We start from the raw sequence: 23,936 nt of genomic DNA on the forward strand, positions 1-23,936 counted from the left end.
TGCAGATTGGTCAAAATGGCTAAAATTGTATATTTGGTGGATTTATTACATTTATTCGAGGAGAGATTTTTAATCTTGTTTTCTTTAACGAAGTCCGGAAAGATATGCAATTAATCTGTGATACTTAAATCAATGCTACCTTTTCAAGTAAGTGTCCGAATAAGCATTACAGATCCCAAAAATTACCATTTTGCCATTTATAGCAATTTGTGGCAGGTTTTCACCCGATTTCCGGGTATCTTCAAGTTGACGTTACATCACTTTGCATTATCCGATTTCAATTCTGTTTTTTGTTTTTTGAAGCATTCATAACGATGATTCAATTAAAAGCGTCAAATAACATGTTTCTGCTGCGCTTATTTTTGGGGTGATATACCTACTAATAACAATACCATTGTTGTTGAAATGGTCAGGTAATGACCGATTCTTGGATTTTCCAAGAATCTCATTGATTGTACGCCATGTTTTCGCTAGGTTAGTACGGTGACTCTGGAAAACATTTGTGTAGTAGTTGCGTTTACATCTCCTCATTATATTAGTAAGGACATTGAAAAACGCTTATAGAGACGCTGTTTCTTATTTATAGAACGTAAGAGGCCTGCAGTGATCCATGGCTTGCGAGGAACATCATTTTTTTTCATCATTTTTGAATTTGACAATGGAAAATGTTTGTTGTAAAGGTTGCTTATGACATCATGGAAGGTGTTATATGCCAGATCAGCATTCTCAGTATCATAAACGGGAGACCAATCTATCTGGTTCAAATCATATGCAAAATTAGCAATCGATGGACCGTTGATTTTACGGGTCCTGATAGTTTTCGTAGAACGACTATCGTGCATGTTACAATTGCTGAGATGGAACACCGGTAGATGATCAGAAATATCATAATAGAGAATACCTGAAGGAAAAACATTATCAACATGGTTTGTGAAAATATTGTCAAGTAATGTGGCAGAATGCGATGTAATTCGAGTTGGCTTATCAATCAGTGGAAGCAAGTTGTGAGAGAACATGATGTTAAGAAAATCAGCTGTAGATTTGTGTGTAGCATGATTTAAAAGATCGAAGTTAAAATCACCCATCAGGTAAACTTGCTTGTTTTCGACACTAATCTTGTCAAGGCACTTATCTAACATATGTAAGAATTCCTTACAACCGGTATCTGGCGATTTATAAATCGTACAACAATGATGTTCTTATCATTTTCGCATGATATTTCAACAAAAATGGATTCGTAACTATCACCAGCAAACTGCAAATCTTTTCTAACCTTGTAATGAAGGTCATCCGAAACAAACATGGCTACTCCTCCACCACCTCTGTGAGTTCGAGGTGTGTGAACAAGACTATAATCTTTTATATGAACAAGTGGTAGAGGAGTTTCCTTAAAGCGAGTTTCAGAAAAACCATAAATACTAATACTAAAACTCAGAAATAGTAGAAAAATGTTTACTTACACTGCATCCATTCAGGTGGAAGACAAGCTGAAATTCAGATAATAAGAACAGTTGAATTGGTTCAAATCATCGTCATAGTCACTGATATCAAGAGGATTGAAAGACAGACTACGAAGCCTATCATAATCAATGTTACAATGATACTTAGTGATAGCATTAATAAATTCATAGTCGCTTACTAACTGTTTAAAGGGAAGATCAAGTAAGGAGCATGGAGAACAAACCCAATTTTTACTAGGATTCTGAGAGTCCACACAAGCATGATGGAAATTAGAGCCACACATGGAGCATATCAAACCGGTACCATTATTCAGTTTAAGACACGTTTTACAGACAGGCATAAGATCAAGAAAACAAATAAAAACAAATAAGATACATTAAATAACAAAGATCTGAGAACCCGGATGGAAGGGCCTATAATGGAGGCCCGGATGGGAGGGCCTATAATACAGCTTATCGCGCACAGCAATAAGTTCAGGGACCAATTGGTAAAAGGGTCAACAATAGGACACAAGAACAAGCAAATGCGCAACTCTAAGAAAAAAATGATCAAAAACAAATAATGAGAACAGCCAAAATCAAACACTTTGGAAAAAAATGAAAGGAAATATTGCAGCATAATGAGAACACTATACAAACTGGCTCACCTGAAGCTTGGAAGCAACAAAGGTTCGCATGTTACTTGCTCAACCTTTGGTGGTTTGCTCTACGAAAAAGATGTTTTTGTATACTAGCTTCACTACGTTGCATCTGAAACCTTCGTACTTCATCACGCATCTGATTAATGATGGTGTTTCGTAATGCCAGGTCGATCCCATGCGTGTGTCCCCCTTTCTTAGAATAATCATGTTAATGACGGGCTCTTCCACTCTCTCCCATATGGATTCGCCGATTCCTCTCTCGAATCAACTCTCCTCCTTGTCAAGGATAACTGCTTCTGAAGAAGTGGTCAATGTTCTTGTGGTTGTGGTTGTACACATCGGATTTTTGAGCTTCGTTGGGACTTGGGCGCTTATGTTGCGTGGTTTAAACGCGCTCGTAAGAATTGTTTAGTTTCCCTACGTACGTGTCATAACAGTCTGAGGTAGCACAGGTATACACTATATTTCACGGTTTATCTCTTGGGGTGGGGTGTTATCCTTGACATGCACAAGTTTCCCCCGTAATGTGTTGGTAGGTTTGAAGCATGTAGTGATGCCGAAGGGAGTTCGTGAGCCGTAGGTGGTAGTTATCTGTGTGCGAGTGTCATCATTTGCCTCTCCTGTGGTAGGTTTTTTGGAGTCGTTGGTTTTGTTGCCTTTCGCAAAACGCCCAATCAGGGTTTACGCTTTTCTATATACCGTTGAGTTGAGAGCGCCGTCACTATTCAAGTGTACCAAGCAGTCTAGACATGCTAATCTTATTATCTTTCACACATTCCTCCTCTGCAAATTCAGGTCAACTTCGTTGTTGAAATTAAAAAGGACCCCGACTCACTTTTGTCGATGATAATGAACGTATCGTCAACAAATCGAAGCCACAACCTAGGAGGTTTTCACGGATAATTTAATTGCCCATCGCGCACCCATATTGTTAGATGAAATATTTGTTTCCGTCTGACATCACACCATCATCAATCAGACACCGATGGCGATGACGTCCGATATCGACGGTTTCTGACGCAGCTTAGCAAAGTGAGTTGCAAATTTCAGTTCCAGTATTAGATTTAATTTACAAAATAATGTTTGTGTAACTGCATGAATAATCTACACCAAGAAATATCAAGGTTTATTTATTTAGATTATTTTCGTCCATCTTAATCTTTAAATACAACAGGTGTTTTTTTCTGACAATCGGAAGCCAGTTTGGCAGCTACCGGAGTGTAAAGGGTTAGCGTTTATCTTAAGAGATTTATTTTTGATCGCATTTGGACACAGGTTAAATAATCTGGTACAAATAGTACGTCATAATGCTGAGCAGAATAAGCTTTTATGTCGGGGCAATTAAAATGGAAGCTACAATATAAATCAAAGTAGGATATTAAGGGCTGGGGTATGAACGTTTGGACAGTATTTATTTTGGGACATTAGAGCACATCAGACATATCGAATTGCATTCTGAATACGAAGAATGTCCTTCTGATATCAAATTATTTTGATTTTTTGAAACTCGCAATGTAAAAAACATTTTATGACAAATGATTAAAAATCGATATTTTTGATATTTAACAGTACTCGAAGTAAACTTTATAAATCTGATGATTTATACTTAAAGTGTATGTAGGTGGGATGAAAAGCCGACGATATGCTCTAATGTCCCACAATAAATACTCTCCAAACGTTCATACCTCATCCCTTAAGTGTCATTAATTTGTGGGAAAATGGATGTGGGGTGGGACGTCTTTTGCTATAGGTCATTTCTCTTTTGGGATAAAATATAGCCCTGAAAAGGGCTGTTTTTCATGGCTGTTTGGTTTGTCATTAGTTCTTCTGAAGTGAGTTTACCGTACTGCTTTGCCCTCTGCCTGGTTTTCTCCTTGATGAATACAGATTCAGCCCTGATCGTCATTGCATCATTTGCGTTGCGTACCATCCTTGTGCGCCGGATACCTGCGAATGCACTGAGCAGTAATAGTACTAGTAGCCTTCGCAACCAGGACCGGGAGGCTAGCTAATGGTCCTCGCTCATAGACGTCACTTTGGATGTTGACCCAAAGGAAGAAATGTGTGGGGTCTGGTGATCCTGTAGGCCACATCACAGTCAAACCTCATCCGTGGACAGAGTGAAAAGGGCATATCTTCAAAAATAACAAAAGCTATCGATTTCGTTACATACCAAATATACTTGATTTACTTTTCAGAAATATGAGAAAAAGAGGGTGCAATGAGGGTTCTGTTTTTTCGGGACACCCTATAAATTGATACCAATTATATGCAATGCAATGTTGTTTACATCCAGTCATTGTGTTCTATGATTAACACATTGGTACACTTGTGGTGTCTAGAATAAGGCTAATCTAACCTCAGGGATCCGATTACAGATGAAGTTAGGAAATTAATACTATGTTCTTATTACATACCATTACAAGACACTATTAACTTACTCATTCAAGGCAACGACTAGATAGAATGTCATTTTTGAGAAGTGTAATTATACAGCTCATCTCAATTCATGCTTGGGGCTTAATGTATACCCGAGATTCATTACGGCATAGCTGTGCACAATGTAGAATCTGACTGCGGTCTACTTTGATCCTAAGTAGCGGCTTTCCACGACGTTTTGGCAAAAAAGTGTTTTTAATTCAAACCGCCTCTGTCTAGCTCCTTTTGATATCTGCATTAATATAAAAACAAATAACAACAACAAACGATTTTTCCATATCTCTAGCTGCTGTACTTGAAACAAATAAAATCAATACACAGGAGACCTTAACCATCACTAATCTGTTGGAGACCAATCTGTTGTCCCTCCGATCGGCCCCTCATACCACAACGTTCTACAAATTGCACGAGCACAGCGCAAGCAATGAAAATGTAGCGCTAGTAGAAAACCCCCGCATCACCTCACAGTGTCATGCATCGCCCCCATATCTTCATGGCAGAAATGTCCATGATGGTAGGACGAATCCACTATTTCTTCAACAGCCGCGCATGGCCATTTTGTTCCGACCTGCTTGAAAGTTTTAATAAATGGATCGAGGGACTCCGGCACAGGCTATTGTATAAAAATATACGATAAATTGGTACGATACTTCTTCATTACGCAATAGACTTTTATAGGAACCAAAAATAACGAGAGATTTTCATGATTTTCTACTCATGTCCAGATGTATGTATTCAAAGATCTAAGCTTCAATATTGTCCCCGTCAACAATAGGATTTCGACTATGTTAAATGGAATCGGAAAGACATCTCTGTACCTGAATTTATACCATATCACTGAGTAATAGCGATTGTTTTTTACCCAATGAGATAGGACTCATTTTATTGCGTTGGGAAAATCAAGCTACCTTATTGGTCCAATACCAATCGCTCAGCGACGGAGTAATAAATTAAGCTTATTTGTAAACAGGCTCTTGACGGTGCGATTACATATCCACGTGGTTCGCCGCAGGGCACATTTCTATTGGTTCTTTTTCGCCTGTACAAATATAATTATTTACCTGGTATTGACGATGTGCACCTCGGCCTGGTTACTCAAAATACTACTCATCGGTGATACAAAAACCAGTACCAATATTCTTCAGTATTATGTTTTGTTGAATCCAAGTGTGTGACAATATTGGATCCAAAACATAATAATGATAAAATTAGATAGGCCCTACTTTACGCCCAATATTGGACTCGCTACGAGTTTTAAAATATTGTACTCGACTACGTCTCGTCCAATATTTTAAAACTCATAGCTCGACCAATAAATATGGGCTCAATCAATCCAATTTTATATCACATGACGTCACTGTGACATTATGTAAGTGCGCCCCACATATTGGGAATTCTAGCTATGGGCCAAACATAGTCCTAACAAATTGCTTCGCTACAAAATCAGATTTCTCCTTATTTTAAAGTGAATTTTTAATTTAAACCAAATACCAAGGTTTGAATTGTACTTATAATATTTTGTAAGAGCAAAAATATAATCAGTAGGTTAAATATAGCAGATTAAATCCGATTTTTAGGATGTTGTCATAAATCTCAATGACGCAATGCATCTTGGTATATTGCTATTATTATAGTTCTCTTACTCCCATTCTGTTAAGCACCTGTCTGTGGTGCTCTTGGCGCGGAAACAATTACCACATCTACTTCCCGTTAATAGAAACGATTATTGTCATATTTATGTTTATTATTATTTCGTATATTATGTAATATCATTATGTCTGGCATTAAGAGACCGTGTTCTATCATTCCAATTTCTGATTCTGTTTTTACCGTGACACTAATAACTTGTATGAGCCAGAACTTGTGCCAGCTTTGCTCATATTTGGCAACCCTACAATTATGAATATTGATCATGTTTTGTGCTTCATTACTATATATTTCAGGTATATGTTATTAAATATCATAGCATTAAAAACTGAATTGCGACACAATTTACACATTAATTAATACATCAAAACTATCTATGTACAAAGCGTATAATATATTACCACATCAAAAAACAAAATTACAAAAACACAATTTAAATTAAATTTTTAAAGAAGTCAAAGAGATAACAGTATAGTGCACTGCTAGGGAAGATCAATTATTGCACAAAAATATTTATATTACTTGGAAAGATATAGACGAAATTAACGAGCCAAGTCATGGTCAGTATTTGGTCGGACATCTTTGGGTAGCCGCTAGCACCAACCTGGTGTTTTGAGCGTCCAATTGTGCAAATAAAAGACCTAACACCTAGAGAAGATGCAAGGACGAGGAGGGTTAATAGAATAATAGCTAATAATATATATAATGGAGATAATCCCGTCGCATCTATTCATACATAGTCCTTTTGTTCGCAAGTACATCAATGCATAGATACCGCGTGTAGTTAATCCGATTATTATGTCACTTCAACAGCGAATTGTAGAAGCTTGTAAACTTTAACCAATCTTTTGTCTAACTGTGTTTTCGGGGAAGGTGTAAAGCGGGGGATGGAATGCAGTTTAAAATTTCCGCCAAGGCCGAATCATTTCACATTTTGGGTGCATTGTAGCCGACGGCTACCCAACTAAAGGCTGCTAGTCAGGTGTAGGAATGCGTGGATTTGGATTCCTCTATATTGCACATTGTTTTGGGTGAATGAATTTATTGGGCACTTTATTAAAAGTTAAAAACGACAATGATGAAAATCATGCAAGCAGCTAGCTCATAAAAATGGAGTGATTTAAGAAGTGTAAGAGGATAGCTTATTGAAAAGACTGGTAAGATAGGGCAGTGGGCTGTCCTTGAATCGGTAATTTTTGAACCGGTATGGTTTGAATTGTGCTCGTTTCCGGAGTTGCATACTTGACCTAAACTCAGAGCAGTTGAACCACCTAGAGACTCTCTCAGAGCTGCGATCCACAAGAGACTGAAGGTTGAGGACTTCAATGCATCAGAGTAGGTTGTATAATCTGGGGAAAGGATGCAACGGCATACGCGCTTCTGAATCCTCTCAAGGTGGCTCACATGCTGCTGAGTGAGGCCAGCACTCCATAATGGTGCAGCATAATCTAGACATGGGAGAACATAAACTGTAAGGAGATCTTCTTTGTCTAGCCCGGCTCCTTTCATTTTTTTTGTTTTTGAACAGCTTTCTGTTGCCCTTTAACACTGTACATTTTATTTACCTTATCCTCCCACTTCAAATCCTTATCAATGATAACTCCAAGTAGTTTAACCTTATCAACAACCACAAGATTCTACGTTGGGAGCAGGCTTTCTACCAAAATAGACCTGTATGACCTGACATTTTGTAGGATTGGGCATCATCTGATTATCAACAGTCCATTGGTGCAACGAGTCCAAGCTTTTCTGGATCTTCGCGGCGGTTTCCCATAGCCCCTGCTTTCACCATATGGTCAGGTTGTCAACGTATTTCCACAAGTGGATGTCAGATTTCTTGTCATTCTTTTGGGCACTGTTGATGATACTTAGAAATATTGTTGGGTCCAAGATTGTACCTTGTGGAACCCCTCCCAATAACTTGCATGTATCACTAGTGTGTGTATGCCATACAATGTTTAGGATTTTTTTTTCAAAAATCTGTTTTACCCGAAGTCCACTGATTTTGCGAGTACAGATTTGAGAACTTGTACAGATTAAATGGTGATTTCATAGTAGAAAGAATGAAAAAGAAATCTAAACAAACAAATTATATCTTTATCTTAATATCTACATCTTATAAACGGACACATTTGTATACTGACGTTTTTCTTAGCAAAAAGAAAAGTTTCTGTAAAGAGCAAGAGCAAGATTTACTTTACGAAATGCAAATACGAAGCGTGGGCTGAGCCTGTTATATGGACTTAGTGCCGAATACTAACATCTTTTGCCCTTTAAAAATATCGCTTTTGAAATAAAAGGATTTAGTTCAACTTCAATGTCATGAATATTGTCTTACTTTTATTGGTTATACGTTTTATAATGAAACAAGCTCCACGAGTTATTTGCACAGCCGTTCTACCAGCAGTCAACATCGATTTAATTTCAATCCAAAAGTGAGCGTAGCCATTTGGCCTACACGGAACATTATAACGCACATTGAACGACAAGTCAACATCTTGATTTATATAAATCACATCAATGTTTACTCATGTCGCATTTAATGCATCGTACACTTGGCTGCTGTTACGGTGGTCCGTGCGTGACGAACATAACAATTATGCTCAAACTCAATAAAAGCGCGATCTGTAACTTATTTTCTCTAAGTTGACTGTGTTGAGAAGGGCATCATTTCCTGGATAATTCCACGAGTCTTTTTAAATTCTAAACCCAATGGTTTAAAAATACTCTTGAGGAAATGTGATCAACGGACACTTTAAAAGAGGTTTTCAAGAATAATGTTACTTCAGATTTGGCAGGTGATCTTAAGATTTTGGTCACATTTTATCCAACACGTTTTTGAAATCTCATGTCTGGGCAGAATGTTTCTATAACTGCAACAACATAAGCATGTAATCGTGTTGTGTGTCTCACATATCGCAGGATATTATGTTAATATCCTTAGGAAAGGAACTAGAGTGGGAACTATGGGAATACAGTAACTTATCTGGTCTAGTTGTATGGCATGGAAAATGAGAACTGACTCGAGACTCGCAACTCATCACAATCAATTTTAATAACACCCTCATGCCAAATCATGCTCCTTTGAAACAGTTATTGTTTTTCACCGTGGTCCACAACAACTAAATCGAGATGATCGTCATGCTCTAAAAATACCAAAGCAAGATAACTGTGTTATCTGCATATTCTACGAACTACCCCGGAGACCAATAATGGATAAAGTTGTTGGGACATTTGAAATTGCTTACAGTTATACTTGGTCTGAATTCACAATCAAAGTGGAAGCCTGTCTTTTAACATTCTCTGAATCCATCGAATTATAATGGATAAAAGGGGGGAGGGTTGGGGAAAAGTAAAGGTTTCAAATTTGGTCTAATGTTTGAACTTCGTTTGACATAAAGCGAGCCGACAATGCTTATGGAAAGTAAAATATTTAAACAATACCGTAGATGTCGCTTCTGTAAATTAAATGATATATGTGTTACTTATGAAGAGGCATTTGCTTATTAAATAAGTAAAGGTAAAGGTATAGCAATGAAGGGGCAATGCTTACGTGCCGATATGCCCATCTCTTTTTCCTTGACGTTAAGACCAGACTCACATGAATTAACTTATTGTTGAGAGACAAGAGCCTTGAATATGAGCACAACACGATATGAAAAAGCCCTGGGTTCGAGCTTGCGCCTTTCCAATTATAAGTCTGAGCCCATACCGCCAGTCCACCGTGTCCACAAATAAGTAATCCTAGTGTTAGACAAATATGTAACAAATGCCAAAAACACTTTCAAACCTTTGTTCCATGATTTAATCACGAAAAATTAGCATTCTTATACTAATATGCCCGGCTAATATGTTTTGATGATCGTATTAAAAAATCAAAAATGAAAAAGAAAATGATACCTCTAGCTAAACAAATGTACTTTCTAAAGAGTACTTTCTCAAGTAAACGTCAGTTTACCAAATAACATTGATTTGGCTAACAACGTTGGATTCATTGGCGTATATCAATAATTGTCATTGAGTAGATGAAGTAGTCGGAAGGAGTCCATGCTGAGAAGTTGTGTATGGGTGTTATAAAGACGTGTGGAGAAATGCTAAAGCTGCCACGTGTATTCTGTCTATCGACGTAGTATGATGCTCTGCTTTAGGCAGTGGTGTAGCCAGTAGTGTGGTACGCTCCTCCCGTGTCCCCGGGACCGTGTGTACATATTTTGAAATTTACGATTTTTTACTCTGGTGGGATGTGATCTTTTAAAAACGTAAAATAACTCATAATTCAATTCCGAAAACCTGGCTACACCAGTGAGAGTAGGTACTAACCTTGTATGGATATACAGCTATACACCGTAAAAATCTTAAACCAATATTAAGCGTAATATATAAATATATGACTATGACTAAGCAACCGTTTTTCGGTAAAAATGGTACATTTTACCCATAGCAGCTAGTGTTATTTGCGCCATGTACATTTTGACTATACGTACTTGGCACCTAATTGCTCTCACGGTAGGCTGTAAAAACAAGACAAACTTAAAGGAGGGAAAAGGCGTTAATTGTTCGTCTGCTCACAAGTGATTGAATCGTATCTTATATGCCTTAGTCTCAAAGAGGCCCAAATGCACGTCACTATTAAAAGTATGCATGCCATTAATTGTGACTAATTCCAAGTTTAGTTTGTTAATTATTGCGTATTCACTCTAGATAAATAATTATTTCAAGTATTATTCAAATCAGAAATTGGTCTGTATCAGTATCTTGTAATTCCACGAGATAAAAAGAAGATCATGAGAAGTATGGCGGGGTATATAAAGGTTCGCTTGGTCCTGTGATTCTTTAGTTTCTAGTCGCCTGGAAAAGTTTGATGTTTGGTACATCTAAGGATATTATTACAGTTCTGCTGAAATATTGATAAACCTTTATCGTTGTTGTGATGATATATGATGCGTGTATACATCAATTTATTTTTGGGTGATAAGTGCAAACCTGAACTTGACGGCGCCATGTAAAATGATAAATACAAAAGGAGCATCACGGATACCCTGTTTCGATTTGCTTAATATTTATAAAGAAAAGCAATATTGTTTGTATGGCGGAAATTGTTCGAGAGAGTTCGATGTGAACTACGTGACGCTGGAATTGCATTTTTCTCTACAAAAATCTTGAATTTTAAATATTTCAATACAATTGTCGTATGTATGTTACATGCTCAGAATTTTAAGTATATTGCAGTAAGGTTATTCTTTTAAAGGGGTCTTAACAAGCAGTGTTATTGAGACAAATAAAGCTGACATACAAGATAAATGGTATGGTTCTGTAATGTAGATCCCAAGGATTGATAAACGAGGTATCATTTCAACCCAATGTACATAATTTTAGGAGGGGGCAATATAATATTATTGGTCTTAACTCAAGAACCAAAGATCTATGACAAAATGCGATAATTGGCTTCTTTGACTCATTTCCAATCAAGATCAATGTATTAATATTAAGAAGAATACCGCAGTGTTTTTAGTCCCAATCGCCTTAACTTTGTGACTATTTTGCATTTTTCTCAAAAAAACCCAACTACACACTGGTAACATATTTTATGTATATTATAGGGGCAAGAAATCCAGTTACTACACTGGAATTTCAGTGACTCAAGACAAGCGGTACGTTATTTATGATAAGAAAAGAGGTACCGCTATAATGTACCTCATTTTTTAACAAATATGATTTTATAATGAACCACTTGTCTAGAATCACTGACATTTCAGTGAAGTAATTGGATTCCTTGCCCCTATAACATACATAACTTATGTTACCCGTGTGTAGTTATTTTTTTGAGAAAAATGCAAAATTAGTTATAAAATTTATCAGAGGGTAGGGTACCACCTTAAGTTATTGGCTATGTAATTTATTTACACACTATTATATAATATAAATTGGAAGTTGTTGATTACAATTTAGTCACGTCAAATTTGGCAAATAAGGTTAGTAAGTGTTAGTAAGGTAAAAGGTGTTTGAATCACTACAGAATATGGCAAAATGAAACCACCGGGTCATTTTGACCCTTGACACCAATTCCTAAAATTTCATTTGACTAAAAGTATTCCTATCAATATTTTACCACAATAAATGCACCACGTTTGCACCATTTTGGCTTCATATAGTGGATTATATTCAAATTTACGAACATGTACGGAATTTATGACAGAAATTGTGATATGTGAGTAGTTTAAAATTACCAGTAATCCGGAAATACATATGTAAGAGATCACCCTGATGTATATTATACTGGTTGTTGAATTGATACTAATATCTTATTAAATTACCTTAGAAAATTTGACTCACTAAAAATATTGAATATAATATGATATAATGTTGTTCGCGTTTAATGTGCTAGAAGGGCAAAGAATAAGACCACAACAAGTGAAGCTTACGTTGATGTACCTATTTTTTTAAACAGAGACGTTGCTTCAAATAATACTTAATAGTTTTACAGCAGAACGTGTTTACGTTTTCTCGAAGGAGCAAAATATGTAGCAAAATTGTGTTATATCTAAACAGTTCGAGATGGTAGAAATATTAAATCGCTTAACCTTCACCTAGCAGATTAATTTTTGCAACACGCATATAACGAAAGAGAGGGGTTCGCCTAAACACGTCCGATGTCTCCTCTTTAGGCACAACATCTAATTTGGTCCCATAGCACTATCGGTGCCCCGATAGGTACCGATGGCTCTTTCTATCATACCCTGAACATTTGCATAGTGTTTTTGTTTCTTATTTTAATGAAAAGCGATAACCCTATGCAAATGCTAATTATTATACTTGATACAATTCATGATATCACCAGGATATGAGAAAAAGAGTCATCGATACCTGACCGGACTCCGATAGTGCCATAGGACCAATTAAGATGTGGTGCCTTACATTGATACCAAAACAAGTTCCAACTTCCCAATAATAACATCACGACGGTGGCGTCCTAATCGTCAGTCCAAATTGGACAAACATTGGATTTTAGTCATAAAGCATAGAAATTATATTATACGCCCATAGTATTAAAATATCTTACAAAAATGTTGTAATTAAATATTGTCGGTAGCATGGGCGTAAAAATAATTATATGAAGCCGTTTGGTGGGTTGTTTTACCGTTCTACTGGGATAGCAAAACTATCTGGAAAATGTAGAATCTACCCCTCTTCGTTAGACTAGGGTTAAGTGTGACCTTGCAAAACTATATCACCAACGTTAACTCTTAAAATATACAAGATATGACATAAATTTACATGAAACACTAATGTCTTTACTTAAGTAGAGAAATTTGTTACATTTGAATGGGGCTTCAATTTTGGTAATGCTTATATTTCACTCGATGTTTGCCAAATGTTTCATTTCAAATAATAATGACAATTTTAATGACTTATCCTTCATTCTTAAACAATAATTATACACAACTTTGCTTACACATTCGCTGGGATTACTGAAGATTACATTATTTCTTTTGCTCTCTGTACTTGAAAGCAATCGAGCTCATCTTCCATATCGATTCCTCGTAGATTCAATTTTGGAGCAGATGTTTTGACAAAGACACACACACCTCTGTAATACTAGCAATGCCCTCATGCATACGACACAAAATTGCCAAGACAGATTACACGTGTTCGCGGTAAATATGCTAGCTAATTCCATTTTGGTAGGGACTCTACTGGGTATCGCCCTTCGTATAAAAAATAGGCAATTATCATTGTCCATTTTATATACACGTTTCTATTATTTTAAAGATGCAACTGAAACTTGCTTTAAATGAACATGCCGATTCTAACAAAAATCTTATATTTTGCTTCCCTGTGTAATTTTGATCTTATTAGAGAGATTGCGGTGTTACATACGTGGACCTGCGTTATACGGCGTTCAAAACGGCGTTCTATATTGCTAATCTCGGTTTCAAGCTGCAATGTGCTCGTTTGTCACGAAGGAGAACCAGGCGGATTGAACATAGACTAACATCTGATCTCGTCAGTAGAGGGCGACGCGCTTGAAATTTAATGGTTACAGGGTCCCGTGCCTATTTCAATACAGCATGCTTTTGATTTTGACTAAAAACCAAGGTATTGTAATTGTATTGTAAGAAGAAGGGTAGTGATAATTACAGTTATACAACATTTAGCAGTAGCAACGTCAAAAGTAGAAACAACAGTTACAGCTGGTGTTATTGCGGCAACTAAATGCTGTAACGGCGACAGAAGAAGTGTAGCAACTACAGCAGCAGCAATATAGTCGCCACTGTAGCAGCAATAAACACCAAAACAGTTTATACAAATATATCTAACAGAAAGACTTACAAACCTTATCGCATTAAATCATCATTTTGATCTCACCATGGCATCGAATTGACTAAAAGAAGGGCTAATTGATGGATATTCGATGCAAGTAAATGACAATTAAATTTACAGTTGACTCATGACAATAATCATTATTAATTCTATATTGCTAACGATTTTTATTATATTTGATTGGTGCCTTACACGACACTAAGTATATGCCTTGAAGCACATATCATGCATATTGGAGCCTTACACATTTCTCTTTTTAGTTTCCTCTTGTGGAGTTTTCATAATGCCCGGTTGACATTTCCCCTTTAATTCAGTGATTCGATAATAAAATCAAACAACAAATCCTGCGATTTAGGTATAATCCTTTAGTAAAAAGAAATGGTCTGGGAACACACTCTGCAAGTTGTAACGCCGACAACCACCTAATAAGGACAAGATGTCACAATTACGTCAATATTCGAGGTCTATGTCCGCACGGACACGAACCGCTGCTTACAGCTTTCATCAGTACTGCAGTTTTGTTCTTTATAAAAAAGATAGATATCGCATCCCAAAGGGGGGGGGGCAGTGTTTAGCACTACCGAGGAGCTGAAACCTACCCTTACCAGCACCTTTTGGTGCTGGGTTTTCCATGGGTGTTTCTATCCCAATGGCTACTCCGTTTAAGGGTGGAAGTCAATGGCAAACCACTACCTTTCATTTTTTCCATCTGTTCTTGCCATGTGGAGAGGGCTGGTTCTTTACCAGAGTGAGGATGCGATCTTCCCCTGCCTCCCTAGCTCATTCCTCTCTGGCAACTTTCTTCTGACTAATTTTACTTGTTCTTCTTTTTCGCACGCCAGTTTGCCAGGGTAGGTAAACCAATTTAGTTGGCTTTGTTAGTTGTTCCATCATTCATTCCTCGGTTTGTCTGGGATACCAGGAACCCCCCAATCCAGGTTTTCCTGATGAAAATGAACCCTCTATCTTGGAAGTTCGAGCTGTTGTGAAATAAAGTGCCGAATATAAAGCAGCAGGTACTGACGACATAACAGAAGCCATCCAAGCATGTGGAGATGTAGGAACCAAGTGGCTGACTAGAGTCTTCAATGCAGCATGGGAGGAGAGGCAAAAGGCGGTAGTAATTCCTGTCTCGAAAAAGAAAGGTAGCAAGAGAGATTGTGAAAAATACAGCGACATCTCCTTGCTGAGTCACGCCAGCAAGATGTTTGCAAATATCATAGAGAGAAGAATTCGACCCCTGGAGCTGCAACTAAGTGAAACACAATTTGGCTTCAGAAAAAACAGGGGATGTACAGATGCCATTTTTGCGCTACGACAGTTTATGTGAAAAGTGTATCGAGTTCAGCCAGGAACTCCACATGGTGTTCGTAGACCAAGAAAAGGATTTCGATCAGGTGGATAGAGAACAGATGTAGGCTGTAATGGAGGGCTATGGTAATGATAATGTTAGAGCTCTATATAAAGACAGCAAATGCATGGTGAGAATCAGAAGTGGGATGTGTGCTGTCGTCACTGCTCTTCTTGATTTATATGGACAAGATCGCCAAGGAAACTAGTGGATAAATAAATGAGCTTCTCTTTGCAGATGACCTCATCCACAAGGACTCTGCAGGACTTCAAGATCATACCAACCATGCAGCATGTGAGAAATATGGCATGAAAGTCAGCATATAGCCAAAACAGAGACTGTGGTGGTTAGCCGATTACCCAAGGATATTGACATCACCATTAACAACAGCAAGCTAAAACAGACAAAGGAGTTTAAGTACTTGAGAAGTATCCTTCCTGTGGATGGAAGTATCACCTATGAAATAAAGACACTATGTCAAAAGGCCAATAATATAATCTACCAACTAGGCCCGCTTCTTACACATCCTGCAATATCGATGGTTACAAAAGCAAAACTCATCAGTGCCATATTTTTCCCAACTCTCTGCTACCAGTGCCAAACATGAACAAAAGAACAACCCAAAAGCTCATCACCTGTGAAATGAGATGCCTAAGAAGAGCAGCTAATAAGTCAAGGAGGAATAAAATCAGGAATTAGGATATCAGAAAGATGATGGGCACCACACCAATCACAGAATATGTTGCAAAACAACAAGTTTGATAGTTCGCTCACCTTATGCGAATGGCCCCTAGCCAACCTGCAGCAAGAACATACAACAGCAAAACAACAGGAACTAGGGCTAGAGAGAGGCCAAGGAAGAGGTGGGCAGATGAAGTAAAGGGAGTGCTCGCAAGACATGGTATTACCATGAATGAGGCAGCCCGACTCGCCCAGGAAACAAAGTTACATTTCCCTACGACGCTATGAAAGGCAAAAGTGGTGGATAAAAGTAAAGTAAGTAAAAGATATCGCAATTAAGAATATGTAATGTTATAGACTTATCCTTCCTATCCGTACGGATTTCAAATACTATGTTATGCTTTCACATGGATCATTGACAATTCCACTTGCAACATGATTTTTGTTGATTTACCGTTATGTTGTGAATTTCATGGTAATGGAAATGCCATTGTTTTACTGTTTGCATCACACTATCCGTATCAAAGGAAAATAGTAGACATATTAGACTAGTCAATATAAGTAAAAGAATGGTTGCACCTAGTCAAAACTGGAACACCAATATTTTTGCTTGCAAGTGACTCTTAATACCCACCTGAACAACATATCCAAAAAAGACAACAAAAAAAGGAATGGGGAAAATGCTTATTGGCATAAACAATTAAGGCCGCTAATGCAGGCTCAAACTTCAAATTTGGGCGAATATGGATAAAACCATCTAACTATCTAATTGTAGTCCTCTCAAGATCTGTACCTCGGTAAAACTATGCTTTTTCAGAATTCTAAAGATAATAACAATAATAATAATGATAATAATAATGATAATAATAATAATAATAATAATAATAATAATAATAATAATAATAATAATAATAATAATAATAATAATAATAATAATAATAATAATAATAATAATAATAATAATAATAATAATAATAATAATAATAATAATAATAATAATAATAATAATAATAATAATGAGATATTTAATATAGATGGGAGGAATGCATTGGTTTGTTTTCCCAGAATCGACCAATTTTGAAACTTGAGCCCTGCGTTTTTTCACATTTTGGTATTTTTCTCCTATCACCTTTTTGTCCATTCTGTTGCGGATGTCTTTCAGGGATACTTACAGCAAAAAACATTGATGTTCCGATTTTGTCTTGCCCCAAACGTAAAATTGACTCGTCTATATCTTCCGTAAACAAGGTTGACACAATAGGAAATAGGCCTTTGTGTCATGGTGATTTCATTGTTCGATAAAGGTAGTGGCCCAAACAGGGTTGTCAGGGTGAATTGCAATAAAATGCTATTGTAAGGTAAAAAGACCTGGTACCTTCCAACAATGAAGGGCCCTTTCTTCTTGACAACGTTTCCCAGGTTTGCAATTAGCATATTTCCCGATTTTTTTTACAAGGGAAGGAAATGACTTTTTGTAACGCTTTTCAATAAACAAGGCATTAACGGTATATTCTATACGATTGAAAACACTGTCATATCTGTCGTTCCATGAACTGATACCACGAATAGAACATTATAGTTATGTATGCCAGAACACCTGCCAGAAATGGACACTTGACATTACATTAGCATAGTTTGTTATCCTGCAACCCCAAATCTCTCTCAAATACCAAGTTATTCTCGATCTATCTGTGTTCAAATTAAGTTTAAAATGATTACAAAACTACTAGTGTTTATGTTTTTACACATCATTTGCATTGTTCCACCTGAATACACATCAGAATTATCTATCAGTTCGAATATTGTTCTATCACGAAATCTGTCAACTAAAACATCTAAAACAAATATCACGTTTTCCCACGATAAATGAAACGTATTCATCGTTAAATTTATTCCTATAACATAGAAAAGTCGTGAACGTGATTATACTCAAAATGATATAGCAGCTTTGGCACTTTCCATCTTCTGAATAAATGAACTTGTTTTAACATCTACGAGTGGATATTCATATGACGTCATCAGTGAGAGATATCCCGAATGTAGACAAGATATCATCACAGCATCACCATCTGCTGAAGACGCTAGTCGAACTAGTGAAAACGTTCCAGGTGAGCGACAAAATAGTGTAGTGTTGAAGTTAAACTCTTTAATCGTTGTTTTAACATCATTTTAAACCGTGAAAAAAGAAGAAACGTGTATCGTTTGCAATATTTATTTTTGATTTTCTTTCTTTTGAAAATTTCAAAACAGAGAACCTAAAAATAATTGATGAAGAAAGCCACAAAGTGGTTGTTACTTTTGCTGGTAAAGTCTATGGTTGGAAAGTATTTATATTGACATTTGCTTAAAGCCATGCTCAATCCTAAACTGGTGAATAGAAATATACCTATTAATGGAATCGGTTAGTGGGCGGTTACCATCATGCCACAACCTGAATCAACGTGTTGTAATATAATACTATTATGTGTCACCGAACTTGCACTTGCAATGCTCAAGTTAATACGTTTCATATGGCCAAATGTTGTTTCATCCATAGAATATAAAGTTTCATCTTAAGAGCCACTGTGTAATTTCTAACCGAAGGCCATATTCTAAAGTGTATTATACTTGACTAATCAAAAGAAGACTTTTTAGGCACATAACAACAAATTTAAACTGATGCAGTCACGGAGATTCTTTATAATAGAACAAAGGGTTACAGGTTTCAGCACATTGACAGGATGAGAATGCTACTCAATATCTGATAATGTTTAGGCGTCCTTCACCACATATAATGTAAGTGATATGTTTAAAGGTCAGCTCAATTCTTGTATTTTAGTAGCTATATGTGAAATGAGTTAAAGGTACATCGGTACATCTCCCGTCGATTTGTTAGGATAGAGATCCTAACCTGCTGCCACAGAGGTAACACTAATAACGCTAACGTAACAGAATAAGAGGGATTTTTGCAACAATGATAGCTGGAAAATGCATATGACCAATAATGAATTGTATGGGGTTGTACAGCTACGGCTTGCAGGACACTGTAAGAGAGCCAAAGGGAGGATTACAACTGATCTGGCTACATGGAAGCCCACACAAGGAAAAAGAACCAAAAAGGACGTCCCAAGTAGACCTTTGTGGACCTGCTTCAACAAGACACAAGATACACAGTGGCAGAAATTGAGACCAGCATGTAGGAGAGGCGGTTATGGCGAGCCATCATTTATACCCGAAAGCAAGAGTCGACGGAGTAAGAATAAGATGTTATCTGGTATTAACAATACAATGCACGGTTGTTTGATGCATATAGAATTGGCTTCATTATTAACTAAATGCAAACTATTGATGGCGCTATTTATCCTAAATCATATTTCTTTATTTGCAAGGGGTAGGTGATTAATACTGCCATTAAAATAGCTGGAATAGGTGAAACAAGCAACAAGGTAATTTATAAACATATTTCATCAAACAATGAAAGGAATTATCTGTATTAAAAGTTTGAAAGAGTAATTTCCAGTAACTAAATAGCGCCACCAATTTTGTCATTATTAGATAGAAAAAGCTATAAAAATGCTACAAAATCATAGACTATAAAGACTATTTATCAGCAGTCAAAGTCTCCGTGCTTTATATGCTGTGAATTCCACATATTCATGAGGGCGAAAGACCGTAAAAATACGCGGTATGTGCGTAGGAGTTTCGTCTGTCGCACTTCATGGAACGATCGGCCATCATTTATCGGGTGATATTGAGAATTTGACTGTTCGGAGTTCGTCTGCACCTCTATAGTTCAAGGATAAAACCCGGAATGATACATATCCGCTTCTTAACTGCATGATCCTGCTTGATAAAGAGTTAAGTGTTTGTTACCATTCCAGTTACAATTTCCAGGTTGTCAGCCGATGTTGTTAGCTCTGACGTGTTCTTGGAAACGGCTAGAGACCAACCTGATCAGGTGACATCACCCTTGATGACGTCACCGAAGTCGGAAGTTTCCTGCCCCTCAGGGGCTATTTTAACGTGTCTCACTGTCACGTTCGTGCCGAGATAAAATATTCGTGCAGTGACAATTAACAATCCGTGTAGATATGCTTTAATAGTAGACAATGGTAGAGCCTTTCTTACGGTCACATTCAGGTAAAAATGTTAATTATTTATTTTTGAAACGCACTCTACTTCATCAACACTTCTATCTCATTGCACGAACGTGACAGAGAGACACGTTAAAATAACCCCTGCTGCCGCTAGGTTTGATCAGTCCCACACAGGATCTAGTTCCAATCCTGTGTCTCGGTTCAATAACTATACTTGCTGAATACTCAATGCAGTAGTTGTAGTCCTTGCCCCTATAATATACATATCTTACTTGTCACCAATGCACTATAATCTTAATATAGAGGCTCGGTTAGTTGGAAACAGCCCATCGGTAAAATCAATATGGTCACTCTACTTCGGATCGAAAAAAACAACAAGTTTATATATTGCATTAATTAACCAACATCTAAGTGTCTGACTTCATCAATGAGACTCTAAATGTATCTTTCTAACAAGTCTCGTGTACGTGGTTAAGTCAATGCAATGGAGGAGTAGAAGAAAATCCTTGTGACAGAAGTCAAGGATGAACGTGATCGGAAAAACACCACTCCTTGCTCTCATTACTTCTTTCTTTTTCTTTCGTTTTTAGTGTTTTCGCAAGATAATATTGCACTAAGTAAACTTGATTTGTTTTTCCACTTTTGACCTAGTTGGCTTTTTATATTTGTACATGGCTGTTTTTCTCACGTAATTGATTTGTTCCCTAGTGTGTTTTTATTATTTTTTGTAATTCTTTATTTGCAGTGCTTGTTACTAATGCTACTTGATGTTTTTACCTAGAAAAAGGGATGTCTTTATGATCCTGAAACGGCGTTTTTTTTGTGTCTTTCTTTAACCTATTTTGGATGTTGTTGTACATATTAAACAGTTTGTAACACAAAGTACACAAAGTAAACTTTTTAGTAAAATAGTTAGAGTATACGATGTTGATATACAGTCTTGGACAAAAGTTTGGAGTAATTTTATTTGTTTGCATGAGTTATGTTTTGAAGTGCAAATTTCTTACCATCAATGACCCGTTAGCCATGCAAAATGAATCACGGGTATCTGGCAAGGTCTTAGGTACCATTCCATATCACACAATACGTAATGTAGGACAATGGCTTCTTATGCCTGGCCAATGGACCATCGGGCATCCTTTTCACAGTTATTTTAGCGATATGATTCATAAGGTTACATTGGCTTTTGCATTACCATGTGAAGAAAGCAGTTTTACTTTGTTGCATCTGTCTGTTGTATATGATATTTCTGTTCATGGGGTGCGAGTTGAGCGCAGACTTATTCGCCCGCGTCATTGACTTACGTAATCACGGCTACAAACAGAAGGATATTGGTGTCGCTTTAGGAATTACATAAGGTGCAGTTTCTAAAATTTTGAAGAGACGTCGAGAGACCGGAACTACTACACCTAGACCAAGGTCAGGTCGGCCCCGAAAGACAACCGCCAGGGAAGACCGATCTCTTATGAGACTTTGCCGCAATGGCCGCACGAAGCCTGGATCTCGGCTCCAAACAGAATGGCTGAGGTCCATAAACGCACCTGTTACCAGGAAACTTGCGAAAAATAGACTGGTTAGTGCAGGTTTTCGCACAAGACGACCAATAAGAAAGCCAATACTTCTGAAAAGACATCGGCATGCGCGCTTACTTTGATCACAGAGACATATGAACTTTACAATAGGCCACTGGCGTAATGTGATCTTCACTGACGAGCCCCGGTTCCACCTATACAGACAAGGTGACCGATTCAAGGTCTGAAGACAGGTGGATGGTGGTGGAATCACAGAATGGAGAGCATTTCACAGTAGTTCGAAATCACACCTCTACATGCTAGAAGGACACATAAACCAGGACCAATACTGGCATGTTCTTGGTACAGTTATGCTTCCGTTTGCGAGAAGAGACTTCAGGAACAAGTTCGTGATCCAAGATAACAGCACTAAGGCGGATAGAGCCCTACCTGCGAAGGAATTCCTTGAAAATGAGAATGTAGGACACCTGTACTGGTCACCTTTGAGCCCGGATATTAACCCTATACAGAACTTATGGGCAGAAGTATCCCGCGGGTTAGGTAACATGGACAACTAACCAATCACCCTGCAGGAACTTAGATACGCCCTCAATGCTTGCTGGCGAGATATTCCATAAGGAACGTTGGAAAACCTGATCGATGGAATGTCACGTCGCGTACATGACCTTGAGCTGGCAAGGGGTAGACACACCAAATATTGAGTTGTCTTTTCTCAAGCATGAGGCTTATCTGAACAAGTCATAGTGAGAGTTTAAAGTTATGTCTAAACAATAAAGTTTACTAGTGTCTTTAATATCATTTTGTTTTACAAAGAGACCGCCAAAAAGTGTTGCGATTGTGTGATCCTTCCATTGTAATGCGCTTCCTCAGGTAATTCTTTGTTTAATTGACAAACTGTGTGATATAAACATCAAATGACATTTGTATCTTTCAATTAAATTCAACTGAGCACTACTCCAGAACAATAAACCTGTTCCTAATATGATTGAAAACTGCATTTGATACAAAAATAAAAATATTCCAAACTTTTGTCCATGACTGTAGTTACAGTTCTCTTGTAGCAATTACGTGAGGTCTAGAACTAGCGAATTTAGCCAACCATATTTCAATCCGATATGCGTTATTTGTTAGTATGAAATAAGTCAAAGCCCCGTGATGATGCTATTTAGAGACATTTATTTCATAGTAATTATTTAAGAATAGCTATCAAACTTGTTGTCATACAAGTATATATACGCACATATCCTTCTATAAAATACAAGAAGATAATAATAAGTAGAAGACCTTTCAAGGAATTATAAACAATAATTAGCTAGTTTGCACATAGAGAATATCACCACTTCATTCACAGAAGTGGTACAATACTTTACACTGTTTACTTTTAAGCAACATAAGTAAAGATTCTCCCAATTGCTCACATGGGCTCCTTTGGCTTTGGGTACATTTCACGTAGAAATTGAATGCTCCCTCCTCTAAAATCCAACCAAGAATTCTTAGCAAGGTCCATGCTCTTATTTGCTGTTTGGATTGTAAGGGTGGTGCTTTTAATTTGTGCCTAAAATTACATTAGGCGAATTTAAATGCATGCAAATAAATATAACAGTTCATTTGCTTTCTAAAAGAGTGAAACACACGATTCATAGCATACATATATTTTGCTATAAGCATTGTTTGATTGGTACAGAGGAAGAATGGTGAAGTCGTGGTAAAGTGCAAGCTTGAAACCAAATTACGCTTTTTATGCACCTAATTAAAGAGTCTCCCAGTTTAGGTGCTTACACTTGAGT

Source organism: Amphiura filiformis, chromosome 20 (genome assembly GCF_039555335.1).
Source record: "Amphiura filiformis chromosome 20, Afil_fr2py, whole genome shotgun sequence".
In the NCBI taxonomy this organism is placed as follows: domain Eukaryota; kingdom Metazoa; phylum Echinodermata; class Ophiuroidea; order Amphilepidida; family Amphiuridae; genus Amphiura; species Amphiura filiformis.